Here is a 26,047-nt window from a genome sequence, read left to right on the forward strand (position 1 = left end):
GTTCTTTATTACTGGACAGTAGGGGTTTTCTGTGCTCTGTATAATAGCGAGCAATGTGTGTCTTTCTATTCATATTGATACATATGATGATGAAGAGTACAAAGGGGGAAGAAAATGTCAAATTGGTTATGGCAACCTGCATAAAATAAATTTTGTTTTGTCAGTTGTCATGAACTGGCTTATTTTCCATTGTTGTATGATTTTAAGTTTTTGTGAGTTGCTGTAATACTGAATAATGTAATATTGGTTGATAAGAAGATGGCCTAGTAATCTAAAATCTAGAGTTCAATCTTTCAAGAAACATTGGTAGTGCTGTAATTGAACATTATGAAACGGACCCACTATACACTCTATTAGCATATGTGCAAATAAATGTGGCTTTTCTGATATCCAAATGTAATTTTTTTGATCACCAAAAATAAATATGAGTTGATGGTTTTGCAAGCATGGGGTCTACATGACATTGACGTTTGTCTGCTATTGTCAGTGCTTTGGCTATTTCGCACAAGCTTTTGTGAAAACGAGCCATACACATGTACACTATCATTTAATAGGCATTAGAATTTTTTTGCTCACTAGATGCTTCATAGTGCACACCTAGAAGATTAATTCTGAACCATTTCCTTGTATATTTGATCTTGGGTCAACGGGATGCTTTGCATAGCGTACAGAGTACACTGCATATTGGTCTCATGTTGATGCATGCATGATGGCACCAACCTAAAATAAAAGAATGTGATTGAAACACAAAAGCATCAAATATGATTAAATAATTAGATACAAGGTAATAAACAAGGTGTATTTTGATGCGTCTTCTGAAACTTTGAGGTGACAACATGGATAAATCTTGTGATTCCAACTATCTAACACAAAAGAACACAAAACACATTCAGGATAGAGCTCAACATGATTTATTATTTAATTCGCAAGCCAATTAATTCAATAAAAGCTGTTAGAGACTGACAGCCTCATTGAGTTTCCATTTCAAATCTGTGGATAAAAAAAACAATATTAAGAATTAGTCGGTAATAACAGGCCATCATGTTCCTGAAACAAAACATATTAGGGGTAGCAGGAAAAGGTGTTTTGGTCTTTGCAAATCTTGTGGTAGGCACTATTTGAGGTGAGGGTGCAGTTTAACTGTTGAATTATGTACTTTTGGGTCAAATCTTTTAATTATCATTTTCAGAAAATTCAAACAGCCTGCACCGACTATCAGGAGCCACAAAATGTCCAGTATATTGCTTCAATACTTAGTGGTTGATGGAACTCGTGGATTTTCACTTAGTGTAATTCCACAGAGTTACACAAAAACTTTGCAAATTTCTGCGGAGTTCCACCAACGTGTGAAAAAAATGCATGTCGCGCTGCTTGCGATGCGAATTAACACCAATACCGCTTTCAATGCTGAAATATCTGTGACAATGCCAATGTGTGCTGTGCAAGAGCATGTGGCCAGTCGACTTGAGATTTCTGCCTCTTGATTTGCAAATCTACCTGAGAAGCAGCCATCTGACCCTTGCCACTCCCATGACCGCTCGTGTTAAAAATCACACTGGAAGGCTTGCTAGCGACAGGTAATTATGCTTGGGAATTCCAAATGTCGTTCATGCTTGTCACCTCGCTTGCTGGAGCCTCACATTGTTCCTGTTGTTATCGCATTGCTCGTAATAGGAAAAAATTATGCCATGTGGCGATTGGCAGAATTTGTCCAGAACTCTGTGGAGATGGCAAATTGCTCTAATTCTGCAAGTGTAAATACAAATTCTGGCCTGGCCTAGTATGAATATGGTTAACATCAACATATTCTGAATAACAATAATATCCACCCTTAAGTCATCCCCAAAGATGTCCCCATTCCATCGCCATCCCATTAAATGTCCTTGACTGCACTTATCCCATCTAGATCATAACTCTTCTTTTATGCATTTCTACTAACTTCCCAAATTTGGGCTTCACTCATCAATTCCATTGTTCTGATCCAGTGATTCTAAGCACCCTCACGTACCTTGGACAAGTGATCTCCTTCAATTTGGTTGCCAAAAGACATATTCACCTCATTTTTGCCTAGAATGGCTTGTGAGGCAGTAACAGTTATTTTTAATGTATATTGAATTATAACTAACTGCTGTTATGGTCATCTCTAAATTAGCCAGACAGTCCCTCCATTTGGCAGATTGTCACAAGGGCCAGTGTTGACAACTAAGTGCTGGTTCCGAGCAGCAGAAACCCCAGGCTCAAATTAGGCACTGGATATATTCCGGCTGGAATGTAGTTCCAAATTACTGCTATCTTTATGAGGTTTTCCTTCATTGCTTCTCTGGGTGCACTAGCTGCTAACCTGGTGAAAATGTCCTTCCATTCTCTGCCAGTCAGTTATTACCCCAATTCCTGTTCTCAGCACTTCTATCCTGCATTTCATGAATTGACTGAATCATATTTATACATCTTGTACAAACCTTGTTTTGCATCATCCTTAGCAAGTATCCATCTCTCAAATTGAATCAACCATTGCATTATAAATTTAGTTGTTAATTGCACTTGTAGGTATAGTGAATGATGTCTGGATTTATTTATGTACATTACTTAAACAGTGAATTGCAGAGTTGATGGTCTGTTGGGTGTCTGGACCATATGTGTTATACCAGGTAAAGTTAAGGCAAGTTACAAGGCAGAGTTCTGCCACTTTTGGATTCTATTCATGAACATTCTTGGTGGAGCATTTGTGGAATGAGTTGGGCTCAATCTCTCCTGGTGATGTCTGAAAAAATGTCAAAGGCTTCCTTGCATAGGGCAGATTTCAGGGGATTCTTGAATGCATGTATGTGAATTTACATAACACAAAACTAGCTCCAAACCCATAGAGAGAATTATGAGGAACGGGGTTCAGTAGATCAATTAGAGAGTGGGTTGATTGGATAGAGGCAGGCTAACAGGTGAACTCTGCGGGTAGGTGTCTAATTGTTGGTGATAGGAGAAATAGAGGATGTGGCAGGCGAAGCTACTTTGGCTACGGTTTAAAGAAACAGAGTTGTCAATAATATGGTAGGCAGTGTAGTAGATTCAGCTGGGTGCACATTGTAATTGAGAATAGTAGGTCCCTTAACAATTACAGTTTTTCCTCTGCATGTTTTGTTCTTGAATCTGAAATGAATGGTTAATTTAGAATTCCCAAACCATGGTCTTGGATGCAAACAGCCTGTCATCCTTTACAAGAGTCATGACATCTAATATGGATTTGACCATTCAGAGTTTAATGGATAGGGTACCCTGCCACAAAGGTGGTGGTGTACCCTGTCCATCGAACTGACTGTCTGTCCTCTCTATTTAGAGTTGGATCAACAGCCAAAATAAGGCCAATGAAGGTCTCCCTGGTGAAAAACCTTAGACCAATAATCCAACGGATTCCCGGCCATTGTTCTAAATATCTCAGACTATTCGTGCTATTGGGAGCAAGCAATCTTGCACATTCATTTCCGTGTTTGTGATCACCAGGAATTGCCTGGTGGCCCCAACAGAATTTTTTTTAAATTAACCCCATACCCTGGGAGAAAATTCCCAGAGTGTTTGGGCTATTAGTCTTTCGTTTTTCAAATACAAACTCCCTCTTTGGGAGTTAGTTTTAGAAAAAAGGGTAGCTGAGTGGCCAGCTGAAATATGGCGGCAGCTCAGCAGATTTATAATGTCTTCAAAGTGGCCATCATAGTGGCAGTGGCACCTCTGAGTGCACTGAGGTCTGCACCAGGCAAGGAGAGATCTCTAAATATGGCTGGCGGTATTCTGCAAGATTGGATCAATGTATGACCTCCACCCTGCTGGTAGATGGCAGGCAACCCACCACAACTCCTAATAAGCCCCAAAGAATGGGCCACTTAAAAAACAATACAAACCTCTAGAGGTTTTTGAACCAAGTAGCCAGACTCTGCTTGAACTAGAAGAAGTTAGATAATAACACTCTGCTTTAAATGCTCCCCAAATTTGCTGATATTTATTTCACTTTTTCATTGCCCCCCTCAAACACTATATTTTATCTTTTTCCATAAAGGCAATACCAGAGACTTAACGTTGTTGTTTATTTATATGCTAAGGAGCACCATTCTTGAAATATGATTTGAAAGTTGAAACTAATCAAGGCAACTACCATTTGTTTTTGAAAAGCAAAGGTGCTGATCATGTTAGACACTAATTTTTCCTTGTTTTTTGGGTGGGGGTGTATCTTCCAGCTCTTGTGATCCTGGGAAACAGCACATGTTGCCAATGGAACAGTTTGAACCATCGAGAGCATATTTGATCAGTGAGGTGGCTATGGTACTGGTGAATTGTTAACATGCTTCTGATAGTAAGAATTAAATCCATTTAAGGAGAATGTCTGACATTTATGACTTATAAGAAGCTCATTGCCCACTGTGTCATAGGCAGCCAAAAGGTCATGAAAGATTAAAAGGTCAGGTTGTCATCTAATAAGAGACACCAAGAGATCACCTCTAATGTCAGTTAAAGCAGAATCTGTGCTTGTAAAAGGTCACAATTTTGACTGACAATCTTGGAGTAAGCTCTTAATTTCATTAAATTAAAATTTTTATTTTCCACTTAGTCCCAGAACTGGTGGATGCCCTTGCCTTACAAGACTGCACTCAGGAATAGGATTTGGAATCTAAGATAATTTTCTAATCAACTGTTGGTTTCTTCAGCAACAGATGTGTTTGTTAGTATTGCACTATGTCCTGCTAGAGAGATGGAGTCATTGATCCCAATGTAGCTAAAGTGTTGTTGTGCTCTTTAATGAACCTGCTATGCACTGTGCGACAAGGGAGTAGAGGTTGTTATTTTTACAAAGCCTCAGTGGCACAAACTATTGGCTGTCTTAACAAGAACTATTACTTTCTTCTGATGGACTACTGTTTCAACTGTTCTAGTAATGTTGGTGTACGGAGTGTATAACAGCTGATTCACAGCTGATCCACATTTCTTTCTGGTGGAATCATGGATCAGAATTGTTTGAAGATCTTCCAGAGTTAAAGCTGTGATAGCTTCTTCAGCTTCTTTCATGGCATTGGGCCTAAGGGCCTCAGGGCTGAGGTGTTTGAGTGTTGAGTGGAGAGACTGATTGATTGTGTTTTATTTTATCAATACATTTTCTCACCAAGAGGTGGAGACCAGATGGTTGAGTCCTATATTTGCCCAATATCACTTGCCTGCAGTGAGGAAAATCCATAAAGAAGATTGTGTTGCTGTTCATTAGATCAGAGAATGGTTGAACAAACCTCAGCTAGTGATGCTGTTAGGGAAGGTTATGGTATGTGAGGAAATTCATCTCATATTGTAAAGTTATCCAACATTTGCCCTTTATGTACCTTGTCTTTGGAAATCCTTGGAGAACTTAAACTTGCACAGTTGACACTGTTCCCATTCTCTGTACCAAAGGTGTACCATTTAATTATGGTTTTACAGGTTTCTACACAGCCTATGACATCCTTGTGCTATTTTAAAGGATCAGAGTTGGAAATTGATTTTTCCTCCTGCACTTTTAATATTTGCTGCGTATGGCAGCATGAGTTACCACAGCAAAATCTACGGGTTCTTAGTTAATACATCTCTGATTCACTTCATAGAAGTATTCATTCTGGTCTTCATGGTGGTGGCAGCTCTCTCCCTAACAATTTAAAGAGTAGTTTTGGAAAAAAAGCTTAATTTAGTTTTGTGGGGTTTAACTGATCAATTATAATGTTCACTCATATATTGCTGTAATTCAATCAACTACACCATCCAAAACTATGTCCTGTTTCGAACAGCAGCAGCCATATGTGAATAGAACTTTTGGCCCTTCACAGGATGGTCTGCATATTTACCCCAGGTAGTGACCTCCTTGTAGTCAGTGAGATCAAATGATCCTGCTGCTCCAACCTCAAAATGAGGGGATCCCATTGCTCTGACCACAAAATGGGTTCATTTAGAAGGTAAAGTGGCATCATTAAGCATCTACGATATGATTACTTTTACCTACTTCAGGCTCTATTGTGCTACACCTTGCTTACCATGCTGGAATGAGTGATCCAATAATCGTCCCTTTTAGAGTTGCAGTGATCGAAGGAGTCCAAGCTCTTGTGTGTCTTGCTGTACACAGAAAAAGGAGATTTGAATATGTTAGCTCATGTTTTGTAGCAGTTGTACAAAGCTTATAAAGTGCAACTAAGTCATAGAATTATCAAATAGAGCTACCTACACAGACAAACTCTCTAAAAACAGCACCTGGCAATGTAATGTTATAGAAAAAGAGCCAAACATACAGTAATAGAAATGCATTTAAATTTTTCATGAAATGACAAAATTAAAATTCAACAATCTAAAATCATTGTAAATTATATTGAATATATGCTCGAAGTGTACCTTATGCGAGAGCAAACAACTCAGTGTGAAGCATCTAAACACACACAATAATTCAGAGCAAGATACACACTAATGTAAATAAAAAACAACAGGTGCAAATAGTGTTTGACTCGGAGTACATAAAAGCAGATTTGAAATGAGTACAAATTGCACTCACCCCTGTATTTGAGCACCCTATTACCATCAGTTCTTACCCAGGCCCTCATTATGAGTGGTCAATTAATGCTCCTTTGTTAGGATTTGGATGAGTGTGTGATCCATAAGGGATGGAGGGCCCATGAGACCAAGACAATTTTATGCCAATACTCAAGATGAATTTTAAAGGTCAATTTACGTTACTTAGCCAGTCATTGAGAGTAGGCAGAGTGTGTGGAAACTATATTAGATTTATGCTCATTTTCATTTCCACCCCTCCAAATTCGCAGTTAGGCAACCTTATTTAGAGCTGGAGGATTGTTTCTACTAGTAGAGCCTTAGGGGCATATTTATTAAAGCGTTGCTCAACCCTTCCACCACACTATGGGGCGCAAGAGCTACACAACTCAAATCAGATCTATCAATCTGTGCAAGGCCACCTTGCATGGCCCTGCATGGCATGATAAATCCAGAGTCTTACAACACATCGTTACGCTACCCTGCCTCAGGGTGCCAATCTATGGGTGGAGTGTGGATGTTCCCATGCTTCCACTCATAGATTTTGGTGCATTTCCATATTTACCGTTACTGGTAAACCTGGGAAGGCATTGAAATGTTACACATCCCCATTTGAAGTGTTATGATAAAAAATATCTTTATTCCTTCTTGTTTATTCCTCTTTCTCTGTGTGCTGCTTTCTGCAGCACACACAAAAACGGGGAAATGCCTCAGGGGACATCATGAATAGAACCACTCACGCACTCACTCATGCCCCAATAGAGCCTCTCTTATTACCACAGAAACACACATACAACCACTCACATACTCATTCACAGTCTCATACCAGTTTTGATATACCCACTCACTCCTCCATAGAGGTACTCACAACCACACACTCACTAGTACAGCCATTCACACAACCATTCACTCATCCATACTGCCACTCATATGAGTCACTCACACGAACAGTCACTCACATAGCCACTTGCTCACACATACAACTACTCACACACCCACTAATTTACACACACAGTCACTCACTCACACCCTCACTCATCCATACAGCCACTCACTCTTACAAGCACTCACACACCCACATAATCACTTACATACCCATTCACACATCCATACAAGCACTCACACATCAGTTCACTCACCCATACAGCCATTCACACACCCACTCACTCATCCATACAGCCATTTACACACCCAGTTGTGAATGCTGCGACAAGGATCATTAGGACCTCTTCTGTTGTAATCATGTACTTCTTTTCAGATTCTTGTATCTCTTTCGCCTAGAGAGTGTGAAGTTTTACACTCACGCAGAATTCTTATTATCTTTTCTATCTCTAGTATATAGAGTTGAATTATTATTGTTAATGATATCGTTGCTGTCATTACCTCTATGGGTGCTGGCAGTGAAAATTGATATGGTTTTATTTACCACGGTCTTGCTCAAAGTTTAATGTCTAAAATCAGCAATCAAATACTATAAAAATACAGGTATCTGATCGTTAATTCAAAGGGCTTCACGATGAGAACTATGAAGCTAGAAGCTGATCCGGTTTGCAGCATCAACTATCCTCAGTCGGAGCTGTTCGATGAGCCGAGAACTGCTGATCATTCTTATGCAAGAGGTGTGATTCAGAATGGCAGTGAAACCCATCTTAGGAAACTTGGGGGCATATTTACAATGAAGCGGCGGAGCACGGAGTTAGCCTCCTTGGCTTAACGCTGCGCTCCACCACTTCAGAAACAATATGGTGCAGCCCTGCATTTCCCCCTGAGCTGGTGCTAAATTTAGCAGCCTAGCGCCAACGCAAGCACCCATGCACCATAGTGCAAGGGTGTCTGCGTTGAGTGGGAGATTGTTAATGTGCATGAAGGCCTCCCTTCCTGCACATAAACAATCAATAAATGGTGTTTTATAAATTGTATGTGTGCTGCGTAATGCTGCACACATAGAAGTTGCAAAACGTCTTTTTTTTAAAATGTTTATGTGCAGAAAAGGTCATCTTCCTGCACATAAACAATCAATGGCGTTTTGCTGTTTCTATGTATGCAGCATAAAGCAGCACACATGAAAACAGCAAAAACTAGGATAAATAAAACATTTCTCCTCCTTTTGCCTGTTTAAGACCACGTTTTCCCTGGTCTTAATTTTGGTGCTGCCTCCTATTTACACACCCTTGTAAATAGGGGTCAGCGTCAAAATCAATGGGTATTGCAGTGGAATGCCCACCGCAACACACATTGCTATCCCCTTCCACGCCAAGTACAGCTTGAAAGGGTGCCTTATTGTACAAGGCCGCCTTAAGCCACATTAAGTGGCTTAACGCTGCCTTGTAAATAAGGCAAGGCCCCTATCGTCACCTCAGTGTCACTAAAAGTGACGTTGTAAATATGCCCCTTGATTTAAAGGCTATTTAATGCTAATGTTTAGCATAGCCCTTAGAAGCAGCGATAGGGTGTTAGGGTGCTAGGAACTTGCTAGCCATGTTAGGAATGTTCATATTTTTATTTGCTGGCTATGACATATACACCTGCATTCTTGTTCTCTCTCTGCTTGGTTACTGTTAATGCTTGATGCACTAGACTTGAGTTTTAGAACATTTTACATTTTCATCTTCTGTATGTTGGTGCTATTATTGAGGGTTTGTAATTGCACTGCGTCCCTGAACTCATCTAGTGGGACTGAACATGACCAGGAAACACCTCCTACACAGTACTGCTCAGTGAGTTGACTTGAATATAGACTGCAGTCCAGCTGGATTTCTAATTCATAATGCTGCATTGAACTGAGCCCTTGCACCAGGGGGGGGTAGAAATGTGACCTTTGCTGCTTTAATGTGACAACAGATCATGACACAGTCCAGTGCAAACTGCAAAGTCAGGTCCTCAAGCAGCCCAATGTTATGGTTTGTATACTTGTTAAGTTCTAAGTGGAACGTGGAAGGGCACACTGTTAGTGAGTGACATGGTTTGGTTTCAATGCCTGAGCCTTCTGTTGGAGGACAGTTTGCTGTGGTCGAGGAATTGGACAGACCTCTTTCCTGTGCATGTGGAGCTTACTCATCATTTAAGAAGCTGCTCTTACATTCCTGTTGGCTGTTTCATGCACTCAGGAGAGGCACACTGCACCAAGAGCGGTTTAGGCCTGATGAATATCATCAGTCGGTGCAGCTTGGATTCAATGGCAAGTGAGAAAGGGATATCTGAGCATATGGATTCTTAAGATCACTTGTCTGGTCTGCATGCTTTGTCATTCTGTACTGTGTAATCATGTGCAACCAGAGTACTCAAGGTCTCCGCGAGATGGTCAAAGCGGCCTGTGTAAACAGGATAGTGTCAGAATACTGGGAATATATAAAAGAATGAAAGGTAATAGTCTGCAATGACAGCAACCCTTGGACTGGAAGGAAAAGAAAGATTAAAGCCGAAAGTTAAAGAAGGAGGAATAGAACTGAAGGAAGGAAGAACTTTTCTATTACAGGACTGGGAGGATGGCAGAGAGATACTACAAGAGTGGGAGGAGACTGACAAGGGCGTGGAATAACGAGAGATAGAGAAGGTGATGTGAAGATGAGAAAGAACCGATCTAGCGGGAAGTGTGGAAACAAGTGACTCGGAAAGACAGTACCTGATTTCTTTGACCGGGATCCTGATGAGAAATCAAGAGATAAATTGGTGCGGGGTTCGTGTTAAGGAGTCCACAGATATAGCGGGATTGGAGCAGGGTTGGATTGGGATAAAAATTGGCCTGGGCACGCAACCAAAATGTGGCCCTCATTTTGTATATTGCCTTTCCTCAAAACACTGCTTCGAAGTTTTATAAAAAGAGGGTGTGCGGGGGAAGGGGAGTCTCTGACAGAGGCATTTTTTCTTAACTTTAATTGGCTAAAATAAATGCACATTTTGGTTCACACTAATCAGACACCTGGAAAGAAGTGAGGCCACTTCTGCTCAGGCCCCCTGCTCAATATACATACATAAATGGGCCGGCCCAGCAAGAGAAAGAAAGGGAGTGACATCTGCCCGTTGATAAAAGGGAGGTAAAGGACGCCCATCTGCCTCCAGAAAGGCCACTCAGGCACCCACTGGGCCGCTGGCGGCATCTGAACACAGACACCTCTCAACTCGCCTCCCACCCCCAGGCTGCCCAAACAAGCAGCGCACAGCTGGAATTCGGATAGTGGTCCCGGCTGCCTTACCAATTGAATCCTGGACTGGAGACCTCCAGGCTTAGAGAAGCTTACAGGGACGCGCATGCCAAACTTGCAGCAGGCAGGGAAACAGAACAGGGAGGAGCGGGAACTAGCGGGAGAAGCACTCGATTCCGCCGCGCTCCAGGAGGGGCGTGGCCAAGCCAGGAGCATGATCAACACTTCGTATGGATGGGGAAGAGGCGGCCAGACTGGGCAGTGGTGTGGGGAAGGCTGAGTAAGTAAAGTACAGACTGGCAGAATGATACGTCACAATGACAGAAGAGCGACAATTATTATATACTTTTTTGGTGCGCCAATATTTGTTTTTCTTCTTTCTTTCTTTTGATATTAGTTTGAGTTTCATGTTTAGTACGAGGCAAGGGGATAGATAGAATTATACTGGCCAAAGGATATATATAAATCAATTCATAGTAAGGAAAGACCTGGCAGGGAGGGCAGGACAAAGGAAACAATAAAGGACTAGAGAGTAAAGACCAGTCTTTCTGAAAGTGACAGAGGACTAGATAGTGCTTACTGAGGAATTGTTGGAGTGAAATACAAGATAGAATAAAGAGGGAGATGAACAATAGCTTTACCCCAGGATACAATACGTACCTCTGGCTCTCTCTCCTCGGCTGCCAGCAGGTTAGCCTGAAAAGAAGAAGAGCGAGAAGAAGACATAACAATGGTTTTGCGCTACGACAACTAAATCAATGACAATACCGATTGATAAACAAACTGCGATGTACTATAAACTACTTCCCCTATAACTATTAAATTGTAAAGATTAACCAAGCAGAATAAAAGAGAGTTCACTTATACTTACACAGTCCAGACTCTGACTAAAGACTGTACAACCTGACCGATGGATTGGATCCAATTACTGTGAATGTTCTCCTCAAATTATTTCCTGTGTAAAATATGATTTCAGTGCTGCCCCCCCTTACTGTCTGAAGAGCTGTGTACATTGCCAATGAACGTTGGCTCTCAAGATTCCATGGGTTCTGTCAATGCTTATTAGATGTGAGCGTGATGAAGATCTTACAAGAATTCTCAGGATCTTGACATGACCACCTGACGTGGCGGCCATCCTTGCACCCGTGTGGTACAATTGCAACCCCCCAGCCACAAGGCCTGGCCTGGCTTCATTGGTCAATGGGCGCAGTGTGGTTCACTCCTCTCTCTGCCCTCATTGGGACCCTCGTTGACAAGCAAGACTGCAAAACCTGCAATACATACCCGCAATTCTGAAGCACGACTCTCACCCAGCCTTGACTCCCGAGTTTCTGCAGGAGAAAAAGAAAAGACAGAGTTTGACCAATACACGCTCTCCTGGTACCGACAACGAAAGAATTACGTGAGTGTTCGTGCAGTAATCCAACAGAAGCACATACTTATGTTTAAAGGCTAGTCCCTGATTTTCTTGCTAAAGGTAAATTCGAAGGTACTTGGTTTAATGTCTCATTTTGTAACCGTGATGAAAATGGTTCACAGAAGGAGTAAACGCTCAAGGACGATACAAAAAACCAAAGGGGCAGATTTATGAGCCCCCTTGCGCCACTTTTGTGCCGCTGTTGCATAACTTCTGTGATGTAGAGGCGTCGGAAACCATGCTCCACATTGCACCCTATTTACAACGTGACGCATCTAGGGAGATGCATCATGCTGTAAAGCCCTGCGCTACATGAAACCTGCGTCAGGTTTCACGTGGGCGTTCTGGCGCGGGGTGAGGGTTTCTGGCGCAGTAAAGCCTCAGTAAAGTGCCTGAGTGAAATCTACAAAATTCCAATCAGTCACTTTCCTGACACCGCTGCATCAAAACATTGCGCCTGCTTGAAGCAGGCATAATGCGTGACGCACCACGTTATATATGGGCAGGCCACGAGAATTGCTGGAGTTGCGTCGAGCATGCGACACGACTCCAGCAATGCGCCACCCGTCTGACGGGAGATGCGCCACACATCTCTTTATCCTTGCGCCACGATGCACCGCATAGTAAATGCGGCGCATCTGTGGTGGCGCAAGGGTAAACTTGCGTGACGCATCTTACCTGGCGCATCCCTGCCGATTTGGAGGGATGCGAAAGTCGTCATAATTCTGCCCCTAAGTTCTTAGGATTTTCTTGTGATGGGATAAAGTCAACCTAACCTGGAACCCTGGAATATTAACATGGATAAGCTAAACGTATGCACTGATTGCCAATGGATAAGTCAAACTATTCCTAGAAGAACAGGGCTGTAAAGTTCATGTACCGATATTGTGTCACTATTTACAGCATTAGATTTTTGTGCAGCAACTGAGAGAAAGGCTGTCAAGAAGACACCAACCCACTAAGGCAAAGCATTAATAATGGTCGTCAGAAGGTAGACATTTATTCACCAGTCAATCTACCCCCATTCACACTTTTCTACTGGGTTTCACATGTACCCTACAGAAAAGTAAAGCCTCGTAAACCAAACGTGTCAGCATGCACAGTCAAGTTACTGGACTATTCAAAAGCACCGGACTATAGGAGCCTTCGAAAGTCCAATGTATGGCAAGTTAAAGTATCCTACCTTTTGGCTTCGTACTGATACAGGGTACATTTAATCATTTCCTATAAGAAGGGGGGAATCCAGGATGGGAAACGGGGACGTTTGGTGGTGAACAGTAAAAAAAAAAAATGCGGTGGAGGGGTGGGGGGGGGGGGGAGTGTGATAGTAGGGAACCTTCCTACCTTTCAGGTGTCCATTATCTTTTGTTCTGAGAAAGTCTTTTGGCTAATTGCAGACAAGTGTTCTTGAGCCTCAACACGGGTTCCCCCGATAAATCCCATGGGTAAGGCTGTATATCAGATTCCTCATAGTCCATTTGTACCAGGTTATATGGAGTAGTCCAGGGGCCTCTAATGAACACACTCCACAGCTCTAGAAATGTCTCCAGTCGATCATTCAGCCTGGCATCGGTGAGGTCACAGACTGCAGTTTTATACATTTCCTTGAGCCAGGAGTCATAGGATGGACAGATGTTAGTGCACCAGAATCTTAGGATACAGATTGTTGCTGTTGCCAGTGCCATAGTATGCCATCTGTATTGTTGATTGGGGATGTCCGGGCATTGGGTGGAGTCATGGGGTTTGTGCAATCATATTGGTCACAGATGTCCAATAGTGGGTTAATATAGGACATTCCCACTGGAAATTAACAATGTCTCAGTCCAGGGGCCCAAACCGCGTACATGTCACTTTTGGAAGCAGTAATGATTGCTGTAGTTGAAAGGGTATCCAATGCCATTGATGAAGTATTTTAAAATAGTTTAATTTTAGTCTGGCTTCCCTGATATGGCCATCATGTGTGGCCTATAGTTTTGCCAATCCTCATCTGAATATTTTATACATGGCCTGTTTGACCACCAGGATTTCAAGGAGGGATTCCTGGTGTGAAGTATTGATAGTCTGTCAGTATTTGATAGAGAACAGACACCACCCCTTTGTGTATAACCAGTTTTTTCAAATGGTCCAGGACAGAAGAGGCCTCCCAGTATTACTGAGATAGGAGGAGCTAATACTTTCCGTAAACAATGTTGTATTCTCTGGTAGTCCCAGAAATATTGTGAAGGTAGGTTAAATTGGGCCTGTCCTTCAGCAAAGGAATCGCATGTTTGGTCTATAAGCAAGCCGGCTATAGAACAGACACCATTAGTGCTTGGGGCATTCCATAACGGCTCTTTACCGTCTATCAGCATGAATGCCTTACACCAATAGAGGCCAGAAAATGAAGTGTGAGATGTATTTTCAGGAGTGTATGAGCTTTTCTCCAGGCATAGGTCATGGTGGCCAAGCCTGGATGGGAAGAGAGGAGGCAGTCAGGGACACCAGTGTAGAGCATTCTAGGTCCACTTATGCATCCATTCAGGGCCGTTTCCATTGCAACTCATTTCTGGGTGTCCAGGGAGGTGTGTAGGATGTAACAGAGGTGCATGAGTTCTGATGCCTGCCAGTAATGTGTGATGCTGGGGAATCTAATGCCACCTTTTACAGTTGATACAGTTTGGCAAGTTTGAACTTGGCTTTTGCCCAGATTCGCATAGTAAGGTTGTGAGTGAGTCTTCATTGCCCAACATCAGTAGGATAGGGACAAGGAGAAGGATCATTAAAAAGTGTTAGTTATGTCTAGGTGACACATTCATTTTGATCATTTGGGTCTTGGCCCATAGGGAGAGGCTTGCAGGGCCCAAAAGTGAAAGTTCGCTTTGATGTTCACGTGTAAGGATGTTGGTCAGTTCCGGGGAGATCAGAATACCCAAGTATTTCAGGGTGTCAGGGGTTTATGAAAATGTTATGCCTTCTAAGAACAGTGGTGGGCAGGTTTAGAGTCAAATGCATGCCTTCAAATTTATACCAGTTCACTTTGTATCTCGATATGCTTGAGAAGCTGGCGATCAATTCCATCATGGCATCCAGCAAGAAGGTCGGGTTGAGAAGAGTGACCTGGATGTCATCAGCATTTAATAATATTTTATTAATCCCTCCTGTGGTTGGTATGCTTTGTATTTCTTGCGAGTTTCAAATGGTGATCACCATGGGATCCAGGGCAAAGATAATCTACAGGGGAGAGAGGGGATAGCCTATTCTTGAACCCCTGTGAATAGTGAAGGGTGTAAAGATGTAGCCGTGAAAATCCACCCTTACCTTTTGGTGACTGTAAAGTTTATGGACCGAAGCTAAGAACGATGTGCCTATACCTACCTGTTGTAGTATGTGGAACATATAGTCCCAATCAACCTTTTGAATGCCATTTGAAGCATTAAGAGAGATTAGTCATTTTTCATCTTTATCACTGCACACCTGCAGGAAATGTGGGAGAGGGCTCAGAGATGCGACATGGAGGAGCAGTGGGGAACAAATACCACTTGATCTCATATTACTAAAGTGAGAGTAACTTGCTGTAGTCGTTTTTCCAGTAGTTAGTCCAAGATTTTGGTTTTGGCATTAAGAAGAAAAGTTGGTCTGTAGTTTGCACAGTGCAATGGGTCCTTGCCAGGTTTGGTGATAACAGTAATTATTGCAATGTTGACCTATGTTAACAGTCTGGGTGGGGTGTGTTTCCAAAAAGAACGTACAAAGCATGGGCACTAAAAGGTCCTTTTGCATCTTATAATATTCAGAGTCGTACCAGTTTGTGCCAGGGGACTTGTTGTATGGTAGGTCCCCAATAATCTCTGTGATTTTGCCCTCAGTAATGGCGGCCTCAATTTTTCAGTGTTGCAGTGGAGTAAATCTAGGGGGTGCGTTTTGCATCAGGAAAATGTCTATGTCAACGGGTGTTTTTGTGATGTTTGAGGTGCATCAGGGTGCATAGTATGCTCCAAAGGGCACCAGAATATCTAGTGGCTGTGTGCGGGGTGTGCCATCTGCATGGAGGTTGGCAGGTATAGTGTGGGATGCCTCTTGTTGGCAGGCCTATAGGGCTCGAATTTGCTTAGTTCTGTCCTCCCTCTCTTTGTGGCACTGCTTCCGATGGAAAAGGCCAGTTTCTGCTCTAGTAATGTAAAGTGAGCTAAGACTTTTTTTTATCCTGCACCAAGGCTTCCGATGTAGTCTCTGTGGGAGTGGAGGAGTATTGAGTCTTGAGAGTATGGCTGACTTGTTCCAGTTTGCGTTGCAACTGGAGTGCCTTGCATTTCCTTGGGCAGCAGCCTACATTGTGCCATGCCTGACTGTCACTTTCTTGGCTGCCCAATGGTCACTCAGGTAACCCATTGTCTCCTAATTGTGGTCCAGGCATGCCTGGAGGTGGCCATGGAAGCATCTTTAATCAATGGGCATTTTGTAGTGGGAGAACTTTAGCCTCCATTGCACTGGAGGAGGTTGCAGCACCCCCAGATTAAGCCATGCTTTTACTGCATCATGGTCAGGCACCCCTGAATTGATAATAGCAGCTTCTGTCAAGTGGGCTAACAGTGGTGGGAACAACAGGAAAGAGTCACCGAGTGGGCAAACCATTTTATATTTAGTTGCGGGCGGGCGAGCAAGCAGGTCAGAGGAGGAGTGGTTTTCCCACTGTTGAGTGCACAAAGACTGTTTGGACGGCCCAAACCAGTCACGCACACTCTGCCCTTCTCCATGTAGGCTGCAATTCTGCCTACATGGAGAACATGGCCTCCCCATAAGGACCTTGTTGGGCGGCGTCCCCACCAATCAGAACGCTGCTTGCAGCATTGTGATTGGCTTTAGGGAGGGTCCGGAGGGAGCTTGGCTGCCTGCTTCCTGGTACTGCCAGAGGCAGGAGAGTAGGAGAGCAGGAGCAGGAGCCGAGAAGAGAGCATGCCAAGGTCAAATAAGGAAAAATACAGACATATAGCTAAAATATTGTAGTCTGAATTGATGGCCATTCGCCTCACATGTCCATAACGAAATGTTTGGACGTACACCTTGATGCACATAATCTATGCCAGACATTCCTATACTTATGTCAGAAATTCTATTCCCTGATAGGATTTAGTATATAAGGACTGACACTCAACCACTTTGGAGAAGAGGTCCTTCACCCAGATTATCACATAAGATTCTGCCAGAGACAGTCCCACCTACAGGCAGCGCACTTTGAAGATGCTGCATCTCGCCTGATGCTGATAAGGCTGAGTCTCCAATGAAGGCAGCTTCTGAAGCACATGTTTGACTTTCACAGGGAACACAGCCTCTAATGGGCCACTTCCCCTTTGAACTCAGCTACATACCTAAACATGGCATTCTGGGAAATATCAAATGGCAAGTAACTGGAAGTCCCTTATTGCCAATTCTTGAAGGCGTTCTCTGCTTAAGTACCACAATTTTAAATTAAAAATAGTTCTCTAACAAATATGCAAACAAGAACTTTAAAGATGTTTCAAAAACTATACAATGAAGACCTTGGTCCTTGTTGTAAAGCACAACAGGGCCTGCTCTCAGTCTCCATTTTAGTTTCACTTTTTAGCTTGACACCCTTTTTTAACGGTAACTTTTTACATGTTTGACACTTACATGATAATGTACTGAGAAGTTACTATACATGCAGTTAATTTCTTAGTAAGTACACTCTGTATAAAGCTAGGCACATAGAAGCGATGCCACTGTATTTGGTTGTCCGGTTGGAGACAGTTCTAAGACTAAAGACTAACCATAGCATCAGCTCAGCACATTTGACACAATGACATTGGGGCAGTGCTTTAATTATGTAAATGGCCTCTGTGATACATTTGGCAGAGGAGCACTTTTGGTGGGATTTTCTTGGAACATGACGCCCTGTAGCTAAGATGCAGTCCTGATGATTCTGACCTCTATCCTGCAAAGGACGATAGCCTGTCCTATACAAGCTGGGCTCCTGATACATTATACTCAGGTATGGCGCATTGGGCTATCCCAGGGGATCTTGCAGAGGGTACTCCCACTTTCGTCTCAATAGTATAGATAGTGTTAAGTGCGAGTAAAAGCATAGTAATTATATAATGGTTGAACTGTTTACCTTTTTCACCATTCTTGTAATGCTAGTTACAATGCTTTGTTTATTCTGCCTAATAAATGCAGCACACTCTTTCTATACAAGGATAGTATTATTTCAAAAAAAGAAAAGTCAATTTGTATCTTTCTTGTGTTTACCTTGGGTATGTAAATGTAAACAATGAAATGGTAGATCAGTTTTCACGATTTGCTTGGGGAATAAAGAGTGGTTATGTTCGAGGTTGCTGATATCCTCTGGTACCCTGGTAGGGTTAGGGGTTCAGATGGGGCACTGTGGGCTAGCTGGGACCCAGGCCAATGTTTTCTGATGGTATGTGTGAACTGAACTCCCATATTCTGAAGCTTATGTTGTTCAGATACACAGTCCTACTTAATTGATAGGAACCGTATAACACCCTCATTTACCGAAGTTTGGGTAGTAAAACGTTTTGTACAATGTACAGTCAGCGGGTAAACTCACATTTCTAAAGACTTTGGAATTTGGTTTACAACTGTAGTAATACCAATGTATGGCATGGGACAGCTCTCCTCCTTAGGATTAGCACAATGCTAGTGGCGACTTCATATCATTACATGTGAAAAAACAGGCAAAACCAATATTGCCATAGGTTAATCCTATTTTGAACTTGATCCACTTCGATATCATGTTTACTGCGCGTGGTAACTAAATAACTGATTTGTGGATTTATCACAAATATTCCAAACTTCTTTCGATTTGGCCCCAGGCTAGTGTATATGTGACATTTAGAAAAGGCTAGCCTGTGAGAGAACTTGATGATCTAGGAGCCTCTCAGGAACTATAAAGAGAGTAGACATACTTCTTCATTCACTTAAGTCTATTTTATATTCACAGATCATCTTGATCCTGATGTTAAACTTCACATTACTACATACAGGCACAGGTGTGTCCTATGCTACACTCTTACCAGGGCACATTATGGACTCAGTCATCCACCTATAGCATGGAGCAAGCATGCTACTATAAGAAGTTGAGGGTTTCACGTCCTGTTACTGAATATATGACAGTCACAAGCTGGTAGAACCAGAGCATTAATATTAAACAGAGGAAACTGATTTATTTATAGTTCACTAGAGTCTCCAGTATCAATATGTGAGGGATGATTCATTGCAGTATCTTAAAGCTTATCCTCTTATTTCCATTCATGTAGTTCATTACAGTTTTGCAGAAATTGTCTGTAATAACCTTTTACTGAATCTAGGAGCTCTTTCTTGCTGTTATCATTTCTCAGGAAAATAAAGGTCTTGCTTTTATTTGTAGTTTGAGTTCTGGCAGGTTTTGAATAACATAACATAAGATATTAGAGATCAAGGTTTGGAAAAGGTGGTCTGTCTTCTATGTCTACAATGAGATCCCAACCTCTTCAGGGTCGTGTTCTAAACTCACAAGAAGTACAGGAAATATGTTGGTGTGCTCTCTTGGTACAACAGGACTTATAAAGTGAATATTTGCACCAATGAATCCAAAGGTCATAAGAAATTAGATTTTTCCATATTTGATTTGGAGTTTCACCTAAAATTCACTCCTAACTTGAAACCATTTGTTACCCATGAGCATAGCATTTGCATGGAAAATGCAGTACCAAACCGAATAAGGGTTCTGCTAATCGCACAAACGTTTGAAAAGGGAAGAAACACTAAATCATAGTCACATTCCCGTATGAGTACCATACCGAAAATCAACATGTGTGCGTTATCAGCTGTAGTCAACGCACGCAATAGCAAATAGTCAGTTATCCGGGACTCTAAGGTTTGAATACAAGCATATCAATGCTAGGTTGTGGACACACATTTTTCATATTGAGTACTTGTATTAACCATGTAGGGGGAATTGCAGGGGATTGGTGAGCATTTAGGTTGATCCAAATGTGAATAATCCTCATTGCCCCCCAAAGGATAACTATAAAAGCGGACACAGTGGGGTGCCACCGATGGAAAAGAAGGGTGGGGTTGAACTCACTGAGGCATTCAATAAAGCAGGTATAATGGACCCACCCCACATGCCAGAGCAGGTTGTATCATTGTATAATGTTAATTTTCAGATGAGGAGAGTGAGAGTGACAGTATCAAAGTCGCCTCATGCTCAAAGGTAGGACTGCAGGAGATAATCACACATGGGACATGACATGCACAATCACCAAATGAATGGAAGATAATTGACAGAGGGGTTTTAGGAGAAGACAGAATGAATGAGTTGGCGTATAGTTTCAGAGAACGGATAAAGAGAGAAAATGAAACTGACACACAAAAACATGAGGTTTGAGTTGTCGAAAAATTGAGAAGGAGGAGTAAATAACAAAACAAATTTAGAGTGAGATAGTCATGAAGGTAGATGCTGTTTTTCGTGCTGAGAAGTGCTGGCCCTGCCGGGTGCACAATCAGCATGCCACTGCTGCAGCGCTAGTATGATTCACTCCACTCTCCAAGTGAAGTTATTTTATCTAACGATATGAGACACCTTAAATGGGTAAAAATAATTGAGATGCCTGAACTGCTGGAAAGCACCAAAAATGGTATGGATGGAGCCATAAGCGAGCTAGAGGTCTGTGTAGTAAACTCTTTGGCCCTGGAGCAATCAACTCACATTCACAACAATTTTTTTACCCACTTGCGTACTCATTTCTTCAAGTAGGGTAGAAATAAAAATGCCACAAATTGGAAAGATGGGCATTAGTTTAATAAAGAGTGTCGAGAAGCACGAGTAGCTTTGGGGGCTGCCATTAAAGTAGGTGAGCCACTAGCTGTTCGAAGCGCCAGGTATATCTACAGGGCCACCCAAACAAAGGCAAAGAGAATATGGGATGATAAAAGATGGCAGGAACTGAGGGAGGCCTGTGCCATGAAAAATCCCAAACAGTTTTGGAATGTTTACAAATGGGATAGAGGAGGGCAGTCCGGTCAGTCCCAAAATCATGTTTTGCAGACGGACTGGGTGAACCACTTCAAACCCCAATATCCGCACGTGTAGTTGAAGTTGAGGGTGATATTACCAGGTTACTTTATCAGGATAAGGCCTTTAGTAGGGTGGAGGTTGAAGCGGCAATAATCTCCATAACTGCAGGAAAGGCGCCAGGCCCCGACGGTATCCCAGGGGACCTATTCCTCCATGATAAGGAAAGATGGTGCTGATATATCCTGTTGTTGACTAATGCCATCGCCCAGGGAGCTCCAGTCCCAGCATCCTGGAAAGGAGCAGAAATTAGTCTGGTTTTTAAAAAAGGGGACAAATCATGCCCAGGGAACTATAGCCCCATTAGTTTAATTGATTGTCTACAGAAGGTAATGGGGCGACTAGTGCTTAGTAAAATACAAGAGTGGATTGATGAGTTTAAGGTTTTATCGCTACTGCAAGCTGGGTTCAGGGCATTTATAAGCACCATTGATCAAGTGTTTAGGTTTACCTTGCTCTACTGGAAGAGGGTGACGCTGGGCAAGGGTAGTCTGTATGCCGCTTTCGTTGATCTCAAATCAGCGTGTGACCTCGTGCCTCGAGACAAATTATGGGGTACTTTACAAGAAATGGCGATGCCACTGGATCTACTTACACTCACTATGAGAGTGCACGAGGAGTAGGACAAAAATGCAAAAATTAGATGGGGCATTGAGGGCGAAGTCACCGAATCCTTCCCGGTAGAAAGAGGAGTGCGCCAGGGATGTGTGATGGCACTGATGCTATTTTCTCTATTCATCAATGGAATAGTATCATGTTTGAGATCAGTCCCTATGGATGCCCCAACTCTAGCAGAATAAAAAATCCCCATACTAATGTTTGCGGACGACACATTGATTATCTCCAAGACGCCAGGTGGTCTCCAAAGAGCTCTTACAATCTTTGAGGAGTTCTGCATGAAGCGAGGCTTGGAGGTCAATGTGTCGAAAACGAAAGTAATGGCTTTTAATCCGCATAGGGCCTATAAAGGGGGTATTTTAATGAATGATCGGCCACTAGAGCATGTCAAAGAGTTTACATCTTTGGGGGTTAATATCCAGGACGATCTGAAATTAAACCATCAGATTGATTTGGCATCTCTTAAGCACAGGCAATTGTTGGGGTGTTGCATAAGGAACATAATACCTCATACTCAAAGCCAATTAGCCAGGCACTTGAGATTTATAACTTGAAAGTTATGAGCTCAGCCCTCTATGGTTCAGAGCTATGGGGGTGCGAGAACCTTTCTATGCTTTCAATATCGGAAAATAGATTTTTGAGGAAAATCACCAGGCTACCACAGAGTACCCCAACTTGTCCGTTACTGTATGATCTTGGGAGGAAACCTATTGCAGATATAGCCAAATTATATCTCCTTTTGTATTGACAAAGGCCATGGACTACTCCCGAACTTGAAGTGTATGCACATGGGTTTCTTGATGTAATAAAGGCAGATACCTCTCATTGAATAAAATGGCTATGGGCGGTGAGAGAGCGTATAGCAAGTGTTGGTATGATTTCATTGTGGAAGGACCCGATAAATGCCAATTTTCCCACCAAAAATCCCTGAAGGCGAAATATTGGAAAAAGGTTCAGCTTAATATACACAGAACCAGCGATTCGTCCACGTTAACTGGCCATTTCCTGGTAAGTAAATCAACACCCAGTTTGGAGATTTATTGGGACCAAATTACAAAGCCGCTCGACCGGAAATAATATATCCAGTTCAGAGTGGGCACACTGCGTCTAAGAACATTTACTACCAAATGGGATAAACCTATTGATGAAATATGCCCGGTATGCCAGCTTAGTAATGATTCACTGGCCCATTTATTGTTTGTTTGCGCTGGTTATGATGCTCCACGCCGTGCTTGGCTGACACCAATTTGTATGCTCCTAGGCACAAGAAGAGCTAGTGAAGCTGGACGAATCCTTTGAATTGATACATCACCAACGTTGGCCATAACAATGGCAAAATTCTTGGGGTGGTCGTGGGCTAAAAGAGCAAACTCCCTACGTCTCGCTAAGGCTAAATAAGGTAGTGATTACCTGTACATAATCTAGTTACTATTAAAGAGCCAAAATAACTCAAGAGCCTGTCAATATTAAATACGCTCTGTAATTTGTAAAATAGGAATTTCTCTCCTTTTTAATCAAGTTTTATTATTTAAGATCTTAATGGTTTTTTAGAGCTAAATAGATAATTTTCTTCCATGGTGATGTTGTTTAGCCGCTCAGGCTTTATTCTACACTGTTGCATATGTTTTATTGTTATCACTTATGTTTTTATTTGTTTTTTTGTATGTGCTTTTATGACATAATCTTTCGAATAAAGCTTGTTTGGATATTGGATTCACTGTACCCCACATCTCCTTTCCTTGAAAGATGAAAAACTCTGTGGGGTTTCAGTCCTTATAAGGTAGATTGCCTGCACAATGAACACAACTGTGGACTACAACCCTCAAGAAAAAGCTGTGTCTTAAGTAACCGCTGCCTGTGAACCCTTGCTTGCTGTCCTGTTCTGACAAGTGCTGGTGGTATTAGAGCCTCTGTCTGTCAGCCCAACACACCCCAGCAGCAGCCTCACTGTACCTGCTTCAGCTGACAGAGCAGTAGCATTTTGACACTACTGCTCTATTATGGATTCACCACTGAGGTTCCACAATGAGCTAGAGAGCCAGCATCCTTTAAGATTGATGGAGCACACATGTTGCACCCATTCACGCCATGTTGAGAGAACTGGAGCTGTGGAATTTACTGCATTTCATATGGAGCAGATTACAGGAAATGAGCAAAACAATGGACCTAGTCACATTGTTTGGTACTGGGCAATGGTATCATTCTCTTTCCTCATCTGTTTCCCCAGCACTTCCATTCTCTTTACCACTTCATCCATTTGAAATAAGAATAATACAATTTTGAAGACTAGAGAGGGCATTCTCTGCCTTCAGCTATCATTTATTGGAGTATATTTTTAGGTAAAGGGGAATCTGTTTTCAGAGAAAGCTCATGTTTTAAGTTATATGTCTTGCACTCAAATTGGTGGGTAGGGCCTCCACCGGAGGTGGTTTTGTGAAGACCAGCCTTAACCGTCAGCATAGAGAGATTAAACATGAAGGAGTAAATAACAGCAATGCCTTTACACAACTCAGGGAGATAGCGTTCTGTACCTAGTTGCAGTCATGGGATGGAGTCAGACCCATTTATTATGGGGCACTAATAGTCCCCCTCCATACCAGCCCCTCTCCAATCACTTGGCTATTATATCTTTGCCTTTGACCTAGTAGAGCACTCTGCTGCTTTTTGACCACGTTCGAGCTCTGCGAGTACCATAAACACATACACTGATCATGACAGATCATCTCATAAGGTTTGAAAGAGTGAACCGCATAGTTTGTGTTGCCTCATTACCTCCACTTCTGCTATTCGGATGCCTATTCAAACCACAGTACACTGCGTCGTATTTCACCACACTTGAGGGCATGCATCTGCTGTGCACCTACAACTGCCTTTTCTGAATTTCACACTTTGAATTTTAACCCAACATTTCACAACTGTAGTTGCCATCTATAATTGCCCAATTTAAATCACTTTTAAGAATGAAAAACTGAGAGTTTTTAAAAAAGGTCATACAGTCAATGTCACAATAAGGTCATGATATAGATTTTATTTTTGGAACATGACAGAGCTATTAGCGTAAATCATTTATTAGAGTGTTTAAATGGTATTGTATTTTGCCAGAACATCCCCTGAACATAGATTTATTTTGCTGACTCTTTCAAAGACCCTCCAGATGTGAGCTACCTTGGAATAAACCCCTTTTGACTCTCAGCTAACAAGAAAGTACCCGTGAGCCACATGGACAAAATGAAGGAATACATTATGTGAGAATAAAACCAAAATCGTATTCTGTGATACTCCCTAATCACCTTAGTGTTCACTTTTCCCCCCAGAAGTTATGGGCCAGCCTACAGTTTTGCCTTGATAACACTTATTTTCAAGTTGGCTGAACTACACAATGTGGATAAATTGATTATACATTACCTTCGGCAGATTCAGCAGGCTGTACATTCAAAAGCATGACTCCAATAATAAGGACCAGAGCCAGGCCATAGAACACCTTCTGAGCCATGGTTTACTACAGTCTCCTCAATTCAGTCTGTTTGTCAGATTCTGGATGTGGATTGCTCTTCAATACTTTAATGCCACTTTTATATCCTCAGATCTGTTTGTTTAATGGTTTGATATTTTTGCATAAGCATATTCTCTGTCAATTAAGCCACATACTATGGTAGTAAAACTAGTCATCAGTTGTATGGTACATTGCCAAACAGGATGATGTATTTTACTATGGTTGCCGATGGACCCTTCTGGCACTCATTTTAGGGCACCAGGACTCTTGATCCTGATAAACTGCTTTTTGGCAGGTTATTTGTGCTGTGTAAACTGTGCAAGACAGTTGCAGCCCTCTTTAAACAACACTAATGGGATGTCTGGCTTGGCTGCCAGTGAGAGAGCGGGACAGAATATTGAAATTATATGATTGTGAATGTAGTGAGTCAAGGCTCTATATGCCGTGGGTGCGCAGCAAAAACGACTTTAAAATGGGCCCCAACCAGGCCGTATCTTTCGGATCTTTAACTTTAAAAGCAAACACAATGATTTCTTTCTTAACAATGAGTAAATCAAACCTTCAAGCAATCCACGTCAATGATTCCTTCACTGTTAATTTCACACATTTTACTTCACGTTGAACTGTGTACATGTCCCTATTTCCTAAGAGCGTTTTATTCACCTAAGTACTGTATTTCTGTATTTTTGTTCTTCATGGGATATGTCAAAAGCCCATACTGCAAACTGAGTTGCCTCTGGTAGTCGGGTGATTTCAGAACATGG

General features: G+C 42.1%; 1 long non-coding RNA gene across 1 annotated transcript; it reads right to left on the reverse strand.

The window, feature by feature from the left end:
- Positions 1 to 895: 895 nt before the first annotated feature.
- On the reverse strand, positions 896 to 25,336 carry LOC146801685 (uncharacterized). Its single transcript, XR_014967643.1, has 5 exons — positions 25,196 to 25,336; positions 11,967 to 12,013; positions 11,343 to 11,378; positions 6,036 to 6,114; positions 896 to 990 (listed from the first exon to the last, which is right to left on the reverse strand). It is a non-coding gene; the product is annotated as an uncharacterized LOC146801685 (long non-coding RNA).
- Positions 25,337 to 26,047: the final 711 nt, after the last annotated feature.

This window comes from Triturus cristatus, chromosome 8, assembly GCF_964204655.1.
Source record: "Triturus cristatus chromosome 8, aTriCri1.1, whole genome shotgun sequence".
Taxonomy (NCBI): domain Eukaryota; kingdom Metazoa; phylum Chordata; class Amphibia; order Caudata; family Salamandridae; genus Triturus; species Triturus cristatus.